Source organism: Physeter macrocephalus, chromosome 2, assembly GCF_002837175.3.
Source record: "Physeter macrocephalus isolate SW-GA chromosome 2, ASM283717v5, whole genome shotgun sequence".
In the NCBI taxonomy this organism is placed as follows: domain Eukaryota; kingdom Metazoa; phylum Chordata; class Mammalia; order Artiodactyla; family Physeteridae; genus Physeter; species Physeter macrocephalus.
Genome location: NC_041215.1, coordinates 92,868,210 through 92,880,105, shown reverse-complemented (window position 1 = coordinate 92,880,105; position 11,896 = coordinate 92,868,210). Strand labels below are relative to the sequence as shown.

Sequence of the window (11,896 nt, the reverse complement as noted above, 5' to 3'; positions counted from 1 at the left end):
GTGCTCCACAACGGGAGAGGCCACAGCAGTGAGAGGCCTGCGTACCGCAAAAAAAAAAAAAAAAAAAAAAAAAAAAAAAAAAAAAAAAAAAAATATAATAAAATTTGGAGAATTGAGTAATAAAATATAATAAACAGTGATGTGATTTTATGGATTAGATTTTGAATTGTATTTCAAGTTATTTTATTCATCCCCCAATAACTTTAGCTAAGATGATTAATACAATCACTGTATTAAAAATATAATAAAATTTGGAGAATTGAGTAATAAAATACTTATACAGAGTAATAGCACTAATCACATCCAAAGTTTACAAAACCCAAGTGGTCTATAAATTTTCTTTAATTATCTAAATTGTTATTTCTAAAATGTTTATTTCAAATTAAGATACCACTTAATAACTGTTCTAATTAAGATACTTTCTCATTTAAGTAACTGAAAGGTCTAGTTCAAACTGGTTTGAAAAATAAATAAATTCATTCTCTTACACAACAATAAATCCAGAAATATGGTAGGTTGATTCAGGGACCCAACAATGCCATCAAGCGTCCAGGTTCTTTACATTTTTTTCTTTCATCATTGATGCATTTGTTTTGCCCTCGAGCTAGATATCTTCATGGACAAAAGATGACCCCCTACTGCAATTTCAAGCATCTATTCCAGACAGGACAAATATCAAGAGCTGACATATGTATGCCTTCTCACCAACGTCCCCTTCCCAAGTGTAAAGAAAGTTTTTCTACCCCACCTCCCTCCAGTTCTGTCATTTCATATAATTGACTCTGACTGGGACAAGGAACAAGTGCCCCCTCCATAACCAATCACTGACAAGGGGAATAGAAACGCTGTGACTATTAGCTCAGCCTAATCCAAATTTCACTTTTATTAGAAATGAACTGCCTTCCCCTTGAGGCAGGAGATAGATGGGCCCCAGGACAAGCAGCTGGAGTTAGTCCCCAGAAGACAGATACTCCAAGATGAAGATAGGAGAGGCTGAGCCCTGCCCAGATAAAAGATAAGAGACCACATATTCCTCATTCTCTAAGTCAAGGAGACATTCCCAATCAAAAAGCTCCTTGGAGGTCAAAAGAGGAGTGATGTCAAGCTACCCACAGGCCTCTTTGCTGGAATCCATCTTGGCTAAGAGATACGTGTGCACACATGGGAGGATCCTGAGACGTACCAAACACGGACTCAGAACCAGGCAAATCAAAATGACTGGCCAAAGGAAACCCGGAAGGAATGCCACATATAAGTGATTTAAACTACCACAAGGGCGACTCTCTCTGAGTTCGCCCATGTGTCTATCCACACGTACTGTACTCTTTTTCCTCCTAAAAAACACTTTACTTGTTTCCCTACTTCCTGTCTCTGTGGGAATTCTTTTCTGCAAAGCCAAAGGGCCAGGGCCTTGTCACTGACCAGTGGTCTAGTCGCTAGGATTCAGCGCTCTCACTGCCACGGCCGGACCTCAATCTCTGGCTGGGAACTGAAACCCTGCTTCAAGCTGCTGCAGGCCGAAGCCAGCCGAGATCACCCTGAATTATGTGCGGAGTAGTGAACATCTGAATAACACAAGAGTTCTGCAACCAATAACAAGGACTGTGATGTGACTCTTAGAAGTGAAAATATGCTTCTTATGAATTGATGTGCACGAAATGGAGAGGAGAATTAACTTCAGGTGGAAAACCACACCTGGCTTAAGCTATTCCGTGTCATTTGGAGGGAACATGGAGATGCAACAGGGAAGGGATGCAACGAAATGCCAATGATGGTTGATGCTTGCCATGAGAGAAGACACAAAGTGGGGCCAAAAACAAGAAACAAACTGAAAGATAATCGTCACTCATTGTGATCTTGAAGCTACCGTCAATTTTCAAGTACAAAATTATTACCTTGTACCCATCCTTGGAATATTAAGGTGGTCCAGACCTACTAAAATCGGACTGACTTATGAATGTGAAGCTCTATATAGTATTATCTCAAATTAATAACTTTAAAGAAACTGCTTTTGTCATATATTTCAAAAATAAAATTGAGTCATCAGTTTCAATTAGATCATGTATCAGTAAAACAGGAAACTAACTTTAAAATGGAAGTGGTATCTTCACAGAATTGTCAAGCCAGGCAAAAAGAAGAAAGGGAATATAAGGCAATAAATTACATCATCTATGTTTTAATTATATATCCCTTCATAACACCATAATTTGCTATACTTTTATGTATTCTGTATTCTTATTTTCCAAAATTCTTGGCACACATTAAATTTTTCATCTATAATAATCATGACCAATAACACATCATATAACCAAATATATAACCTTAAGTAACTCAGTGATGCATAGAAAAAAAATCAAGTTTCCATATGTACATAAATTATCTATTTTTTCCTTAGTATTCACAGGAAATTGTTAATAGTGGCATGGTTATTTGTTACTAAACAGGAGACACAAAAACCTGTTTAACACATCTATTCTCTCTTGCAAAACATATCTACTCTCCCCTGCAGCTTAAAGTGAAGCTGAGGAGACAAAACATTTATATATGAAAAATAAACCAGTACGACAAGACAAAATTCCCAGCCAAACCCTTCCAAAAATAGTTAATGCTATAATGTGAAAAAGTTAAATCTATTTTTTTAATATACAGATTCTGAAATAAAATTAAATGCTTCTTTGTTGAGCTGTTACTAAGTAAGATAACCAAAAACTGCACACACACTTCTTGAATAAAGCAAATTATCTGCAAAATAAGTATTATTTATCAGCAATTTACTTCCAAAAACAATATGGGACATCTCTGCATAACTACATGCTATCAGGTAAAACTGAGTTAAATAACTTCAATTTCTTTTATCCTCATTAAATGACAATGCAACCCACTGGGACTTCTAAAGAAATCAGCGTAGATTTCCAGGGGTTCTTAACCTTTTTTGTGCCATGAATCCATTTGGCAGTCTAATGAAGTCTACAGACCCCTTTTCAAAAACTCTTTTTAAATGCATAAAACAAAATATAAATTATGTAAAAGAAACAGATTTAAAGTACAATAATTAAATTACATTAAAAACAATTTGAGATATAGCTACATGTCTATAGATATATCCACATATAAAAAATAATACCTAGAAGCAGGTGTAATTATTATTGTAATTTTAAACTGGTGGTAAACATAAAAATATTTCAAAATATGTGCAGAGTAATGAGACATGACAATAAATATGTACAACTTCTAGAAAGTTATAGGTACTTAAGATTGTTTGTGTGTGTGTTTCCCTGCCTTCAAAACTGAAAAACATACTAAATTTAAGTGAGGTGTTCAAGAGTAATAATGTTATTGTTTTATATCCAAGTTCATGGACACCCCACCACCACCACCACGAGTGTGAAATGGAGCGCACACTCAACTCCTTGTGACTCCAATTACATGTTAGTTAGACCTGGAGAAATTAAAAGAGAAATAAAAAGAAGATAGCAGTTTTTTAAAATAATTAATCCAGTTAAAGTTCTTAAACTCCCATATGCAATTACTAATGCTTATGGTCATCAACATGAAGATAGAAAGGAGAAGCATCTCCAAAGTTCTGAAATTCAGTTTGCTCTGTTAAACCATTCACAGGGTTCCATGCCTCTTTGCCTTTACCACTCACTGTCTTGAACTGCTCTCCTTCATTGCTTGCTAACTCTTCTTCATCCTTTGCCTAGGAATCACCTCCACACTTTCTTTCCAGACACTGCTTCCCCTCGTGCTGATGAATAACCTCTACCCCTACTCCTTCAATATCCTCTCCACTGTAGCACAGAATTATACGGAAATAAGTTCTATTTAAGTCTATTTAAGTTAATTGGAGATAGGTCTCTGTCACTGCCAAAAAACAAAAAACAAAAAACAGTGTTCAATAAATATTTATTAAATTCCATTGGATAATATAAAAATCCCTTATTTGTCAACTCATACTTTAAACCTAGTTACATTTTTCAGAATGAGAAGGGGGGGTGGGGGAAGATTGCAAATTTTTATGAAGACTTAAGAGAAAGTCAGTATATCTCATCGAATAAGAAAGTACCAAAGAAAGATTTATTATAACATCGTTTTGTAAAGCCTCATCTGCACTACTCTAGGAAATTTCATTTTTCCAAATTAATCATAAATTTCCTAGTCTACCTAATTTAAGCAATTAAGCCTATGATAAATTCACATGTTAAAAATTTAGTAGCAGTTCTTCCTTTAAAAAAAATTAAAGACAATGTGGGCAATATAATAAATCTTACTTGTTTGCCATAAAGAATTTTAAAGGCTTTTCTCCTAGACATCCAGAGTCACAATGATGTAAAACAGAAATAATAATTCACAAAATTTCAAAACAATACCTATTCATATCATAAAGCATTGTTACTTTATAGAGCTGAAATTTCAATAGACTTTTGCCATTTCAGATGGCATTTAGATAATTTCAAATACAATTCATTTACTCAAATATTTCTCTTTAACAATCCTCTCAAACTGTATTTTGCTAAACTACACTGCATAAGTAGCTTCTTACTAATTATACTCAATTACTATATGCAGTATAGAGATAAACTGCTTTGGAATTAACTCAGTTATACAATTGTTCTTTACAGTAAGCCAAATTTCTCTATATTTATGTGTACTACCAGCAACAATCGACATTTAAGGACATTTTTACGATTATAATAGTGCACATCCTCAAGGAGGTAGAAGGAAAGTTTTACCATCAGCCAAAGTTTCATATTTTTTATGGAGTTCTTCAAAGGCAGACAAAAATTAAATAGATTATGAGAATAACATGCACATTGACCTTTAAAAACACTTTACAAAGTACTCTGTCTTCTTAAGTAAAACTCCTCTCAGTACTTACCAAGCTGTTTTAACTCACCCAAGTGGAAATCTGGGTAAATTAACCTATTTGCTGTTAAAATTTTACTGGCACTCTTGATGGTTGTAAACAGCTATAAGAGAAATCAAAAAGCTAAAATCAAGTTCATTCTCTTATATCAACTGTTAATTACCCCAAACTGGAGATTTCTGCCACAGCACAGATGGTTCTGTTTGCTTTTTAGCCAAAATGCTGTCTAAAATCACTATTACAAACTAAGTGAGAAGTAGAGCTTAGTTATCATTTGATGAATTATATAACTATTTTAAAAGATTATACATCCAATCCTTAATGATTCCTTTAGTAGGTTACTTGTGCTCTGTATTTCCTTCTACCAAACCTCTCAACTAGCTGTGTTTCGGTCATTTGAATGGCTATCATCACTTCTGCAAGAGAGTGGATTAAAGACTGAGCCCAAATCATTCAATCTGCTCTTGGTTAACAGCTCTGTCAAAGTTTATGTTCCCTGAAATTCTTGGAGGACTTGTGGTTGAAGTATCAGGGAACAGATCAACTGTAACATCTGATAATCATAAGAAAAAGCTATACAATACCAGGAAAACACTACATTTACACACAATTCTCACTTCACAGAACCTTATAAACTTAGCAGTAGTAGCCACCTTCCAAGCAGTGAATTTACCTTCTGACAGTAGTTAACTGCACATTTGCCTGTGTTCTACTTAAGAAAGGTAGAAAAGGCTTCCATGATTATGTCACCATCAGAGCCATTAACCAAGAACGATGATACCAGATCTTTTCCACTATTTTTCTCATCCTTTACAGGTAAAATAAAAGCATGAAAACTCCTTTAAAATTTGGAAAAAAAAAAAAAAAAAAGTCAAGAATCTCTAGCAAGAGTTGTCTGGAAAAGATTTTAAACTAATGGTTAAAATTAGCTCAGAAATATCAATTAATTGAAGTTGCTTTTTTCTACGAAAAATATATCTAGCACAAATAGAGAAACATCAAGGAATGCATATGTCATAATTCTCTGTACATATATATACATATACATATAAACATATATATGGGGGAGGGATTAGTTATCCAAGGCTTGGAAGTTTCTAACATATATTCTGAATCTCCTCTTCAGAAGGCATGTAATGAAGATTATATGTAGGTATATTTATATAATGTTAATAGCAAGAAACACACATGAAATAAAGACGGCTATTACTATCTAGATATTGTCTAGTAGGTGCACCCTGAAAGATATATACAGTGTTATTTAAAACTCTTTTAAAAAGTCATATTGGGAGTTCGGTGGTGGCGCAATGGTTAAGAATCCGTCTGCCAATGCAGGGGACATGGGCTCGATCCCTGGTCGGGGAAGATCCCACATGCCGCGGAGCAACTAAGCCCATGCACCACAACTACTCAGCCTGCGCTCTAGAGTCCGCGAGCCATAACTACTGAGCCCTCGTGCCACAACTACTGAAGCCTGCACTACTAGAGCCTTGCTCTGCAACAAGAGAAGCCACTGCTATGAGAAGCCCGCGCACCGAAGAGTAGACCCCGCTTCCTGCAACTAGAGAAAGCCCGCGCACAGCAACGAAGACCCAACGTATTCAAAAAAAAAAAAAAGTCATATTAATCTTTGCAATCACAATTGTTACATAAATTTACTCACTTATTCATATTATGTGCGCAAATTAAAGCAGTCTTTCCAAAACTATCCTTAAGTATACAATATTGAATGATGAAACGAATTCCAAATTTACTATAATTATACCATTTCAGTGGTAAACAGAAAATTTGTACTTATTCTCCTGCTCAGTATTTGAGTCAATTAACTGTTTTCTGATGAGAAATAATCATGCACTATACGTATCATTAGAGTGGCTGAAAACATTTTCTTAGCATAAAACAAATACAAAACTAGAAAATAACAGAGCCTAAAAAGAGTATAAGAACTGTTTTCTAAGCCTAACTCTGCTACAGTGACTTTTAGCGATTGTCTTTAAAAATAAAGGGCTGATTTCTATTTCATACCCTCACTGGAAGCAAAGCAATTTCTCTGCTCAAAGTTTATACTATTTTTCCTCTTCAATTTGAATATATTTAAGCTCCCATAGGAACAAGTTTAACTTTCCTGATCTCTAAATGCATTAAGACAAACACTATTAGATCCACCAGCCTCTAACATGTTTAGGGACCAGGGCTCATGGCAGTCATGCAGTTGGGTCCTGTAACTATTTTTGAATCCATTATTATATCCGAATAAAATAACTTTTTTTGTTCTTTAGAGGTTTTACAAAACAAATCACAGTTTTTCAGAATGAACCACAAAGTACTCTGCTAAGTAAAATTTAAATTTAAATTATCTAATATTCAGCAAGGAGAGTAAGATTTTAAAAATGTTAAGTTTAAAATCAAAAGCAAAACTGGTTATTTTACATTAAAATTACCCTATTACATCCTTGAACATTCACTCGTTCTTTGATTATTCAAAAAAAGTGCCTGTTGTGTTAAGATGACCATAAATTCAACTGCAATCTTCCTTATACTCCCACTTTTTATAGATTCACTATTAATGATAAGGTAAAGTCTAAAAATAAAAGTTATGATTAAGTATTTTACCAAAAGATCTTATCCTTTAATTTATCCATATTTATTCTGTTTTCTTTCTCTAATACACTAACCTGTTCACCTGAAAAATAGTTGTTACAAATCCAAGAGTATGATACAGTTACATTGAACTATAAAAATAGGTAGTTTATTTTACTAATTGATATGTCAAACTAAAAATTAAATATTTCACAATTATCATGCATGTATCAATAGTTTAAAAGTTCATACATTACGGATAGCAATATAGATAATAAATTATATGTTGGTAAAATATTTAAGAAGTAAAATAACCCGCACAAATCACAGTGCTGAAAAGTTCAGGGCTGGGATTTAAATCCAAGCTTGATGTTTCCTCGGACTTTGTATGCAAAAATATTGGTTGAATCACTTAATGAATGGCTCCGAAATCTACCCTCTAAACTTTTAAGGAAACTGTTGTGGCCATTGGGAAAAGAAAGTTTGTTTGTACATCATAAATGTATTTCAGTCTCTCAAGTGTTATTTCCGAGAAGGGAGCCAAATTCTGCAAATATATTTGGTAACTTCTCGTAAAGGCAAAATTGAGCTGGTCTTAAAAAAATAACTGGTCCTTGAGTATAAATATAAACCAAAATAAAAATGTCAATGAATTTGCTGATTGTTCTTTTCTGTTTGACAGAATGACTCAGCTTTAGTCATAAGAAAATCTCACCCAATATTCTCAAAAAAATAAAATTTAGGATTAAACTAAAACTATGATTAAAATGCACAGTAGTAATTTTTATAAATTAAATAGATATGTCACTATTATATGTGTATTTTAGGTATAAATATTCCAGTTTACCCCTACAAATCTCAATTGAATCAACAGAGACAGAAGCCCTATGACCTTTATATCTAAAAACCTATTAACATAATTTCATCTCTTTAAAGCTCACTGTAAGCTTGTAATTATGCAAAGGAAATTTCTTTATTTTGCAAGTGGAAAAACTGAAATCATAGACAAGGAAAACACATTGCCAAGGGTGATTCATAAAGTCAATCTCAGAGAATAGGCTGATACTCACAATCCCAAACTCACCAATCCAGAGGAAATACCATATTAGCGTTTTTTACTATTCAACCCCCAAACCCACAACAGTAGACCAAACTTCCAGGAAAAAAAAAAAAAAATAGAGGCAACATGAACAATTTTAACACATAAAAGAAGGGTTCTAATTGCAGATAAGACTCTCAGTTCCTGGGTAGTCCAGAACTTGGAAGCAGCAGGGCCTTAACGTATTGGGCCAATGTGTGAAATATTGAGAGCACACCAACTTCTACTCCTTCAGGTGAAAGAGCAAGTTCTATTACCCGGATCACTTTTGACAAACACAAGGAAGACATCTGGACACATTTTCCACTTTAATTTCATGACCCAGTTTTGTGCCATTTGAGAATACCTAATTGAATTATTCGATTTAGGTGGAAAATCACCTGCTCAAAACCCAAGTCTTCAGTTCTTACTGGCTGTGAAAACAAAGAAGGTCAAGGTCAAGGGCTTGAAGTTGCAGCAAGCCTAGTCCAAGTTGAGGAGACAAATGCAACAAAGTGTGGGTATTTGCAAAGTATGATCACACAAAAAGCACCAGGCCCCCAGCTATTCCACTGCAACACTGATAGGGAAGGGTCAGACATCCCTCCTAGACCGCGCTTCTTTCACTCTCCTCTGTCACATCCCACTGCACTCTATGCTTAGCTTATTTTTTTGCCAAGAATACTGATTTTAGCCACCTAAAAATTCTCACTGCAAAAGAAACCCCTTGTTTAAACCCAAGTACAACCAACAGCTCCTTTCCAATTATCCCCAGCAACTTCCCCAGTCCCTTTCATGCCTGGCTACTGAGCTCAGTCTAGTTTGGCTGCCGGCCAGGTTCCTCTCTTCTTTCCTTGTCAGTGGTAAAAACTTGGAAAACAGTCCTGGACAGCTCAAGGAGACCTTTTAATTATGCAGTGGGGTTAGTACCTTAGTCTGTCTGCTGTTTCCAGCAAGGCTTGTAGTCGCCAGCGACTGCACTCTCCCAGTTGGTGAGTTTTCTAGCAAGGTTACTTGTTTATGTGGGGGAAGGAGGGAAAGACTGGCAGAAAAAGGGGCGATTTGCAAATCTGAAAAATGCCCAACTCCTCTCAGAGTTTCCTACCTCCTCACATTCACTCTGTCTCATTACTGCCCTCCTTTACCACCTTATCACCCACTTGGCATCAAAGACACAAAATCATCAGTGTCCGGGTCTCCTTGTAGTCCTAGAAATTAACAAGGGGAGTCACGACTCGAACACTCTCCAGAAACTTTTATTCTCAAGTGCTGATGCAAGATTTAAAAAAAAAAAAAAAGCAGGACCCAAAATAAACTTGTTAAATTCTTCCTAATTGCATTACACTTTGTCAAACTTGCAGACTGAAATAGTGCATGTAAATGTCTGATTGCCAGTGGAAATAAGGCGAGCTCAGTCGGGAAAACTGCTAGGACCCAGGAAGGGATACCTTGACCGACACCCGCACTTATTCGGGGTTTGCCCAAGGTACTAAGTGCACACGCCACGCCCAACACCAGCTACGCCTTCCTTACTCTACCCTGGCAAGCTAGTTCCAGCTGCAGCGCCCAGCTTCCTGTTCAAGTTCCATTCAACATCGTAAACACATTCCAAGAAAACCAGCCTGCCCAGAGTTCCCTTCCCTCACAGGGAACTCTGAGCGGCGGCCCCAGGAGCCACAGGGAAGAACCGATCGCGCTGGGTTCTGATCCATGCAGTGAATCAGCCCCCCGGGGTGGTGGACCCGGGCGAGCGAGCTCGGCGGCGGGACCGAGAGCCCAGGGTCTCAGCACCCTGCAGCGCCGTGCGCCTCTCTAAGGTAGCGACCGCCAGAAGGAACTACTCGACCCACCCAGCCAGAGGGTAACCATGTGGGCGCCGCCCCTGCGTTTGGGCCCTCCCAGCCCTGGGTTTTAAAGAATCCACGGCCCGGCCTCGGAGCTTCGCGCCTCCCCGCCCCCCATGCCCACACTCTCTCCCGGAGCCAACAAAAGGGAGGTTACGCTGGAAGAAGTTTCGCTCCTGGGTAGCCTCGCTGTGACCCGGAGATGACTTGCCTGCTCAGTCCCGTCTAGTCCGCACACCCTCAGGCGTCCTGATCCACCCGCGCCCCACCGCCCCCTCCAGCTCCTAACCACCGGCCCCGGCCCCCCGGACCAAAGTTACCACAAAGGGCTCCAGAAGTCCGGAGACCGCTGCGTCCCCGACCTCGGGAGGCTCCCCGTCATCCCTGCAGCACTGCCACAGCAGTAGTCAACAGGTTTCAGCCTCCTTTCTTGCTGGACGACTTCCTGAGCCTTTCAGTGTCTTAATTTTTGCAACCTGCCCAGCGGCGGTACTGGCGGCGAGCAGCCCCACGCCCTCCTTCCCCGGCACCCGGCCGGGGCTGACCACCGCCCGCCGCCTCTCAGGATGTCAGTTTAAAAGAGACTGCACGCTACCTGGCGGGACGCTGGGCTTGCAGCCAGGGAAGCCCCCAGATAAACCGCGGTCTCTCCGTACCTTACTGACTCATGCAGTCGGGTCAGGCTCCGGGCAAGGGACATGGAGAGCCGCCGCGTCCTCGGAGCCTGGCGATCTCCGCTCCAGCGCAGCCAGGGCGCCGTTTCCGTGGCCGAGAGGGAAAGTTTCTCTACGTCAACAGCGAGCTGGACTCGGGACCCTCCGGCTCCGGTCCCCTCCCTCTACGCGCTCTCGGCCCCCTCCCTCCTCTTCCTAATCGGCTGAAGCCAGAACTGGCGCTAGCTGGCGGCTGGGGCTCGAGGCTCGGGACTCCGGGTCGCTCCCGGCTGGGAACGCGGGGCTCCCCCTCTCGGCCAAAAGGAAACTCTCCCAGACTCGGCCGGCGCACTTAGGGCGATCTCCTTGGACACTTCCAAACGGGACGCCTGGGTTCCAGCTCGCTGACTTTCTTCGGTCTCTGATGCTCGTCTCCTATGGGCCCGCTGGGCTATATGGCGTCGGCACGCAGGACCCAGGGGGAGAGTGGAATGTGAGAGAAACTCGACCGGAGAAGACGAGGCCTTACCTTACCCGGTTCTTAGCCGGCACAGGAGCCAAAACACAGTTCTCCCCACCCCCACTCCTCGTCCCCCGCCGCGTTTCCTTTTGAACCTCCTCCCTGAAGCACCGGATCGGGACTATTCGCCTTCCCTTGTCTCTCTGTTTCCGCACACAATATCAAAACACTTCTGCTGCTTAACAAGAAAAAAAAAAAAAAGTGTCCAAGGAAGCACACACACGAGTAGCACATACCTTCTTTACAGCCTTTATCAAGAAAGCATTGTCACAGTTTTTGCTGTGGTTCTGACCTCACCTCTACACTTTATTTATTTATTTTTCCTCAATTTTTAAAAACTGACTGAATCTCTGC

General features: G+C 39.3%; 1 protein-coding gene across 8 annotated transcripts in view; it reads right to left on the bottom strand.

Moving 5' to 3' along the window:
* The window catches only part of GULP1 (GULP PTB domain containing engulfment adaptor 1), a 277,575-nt gene extending 266,285 nt beyond the window's left edge, over nt 1-11,290 (bottom strand). For 7 of the 8 annotated variants that reach the window (XM_028479919.2, XM_024115603.3, XM_028479893.2 and 4 more), the window contains exon 1: nt 11,026-11,290. The gene's annotated coding sequence lies outside the window, so the exon portion shown is untranslated. Of the gene's footprint in view, nt 1-10,689; nt 10,798-11,025 lie in introns of those variants that run through there. The other variant, XM_028479898.2, reaches the window with a different exon arrangement.
* Between the last annotated feature and the right edge of the window lie 606 nt (nt 11,291-11,896).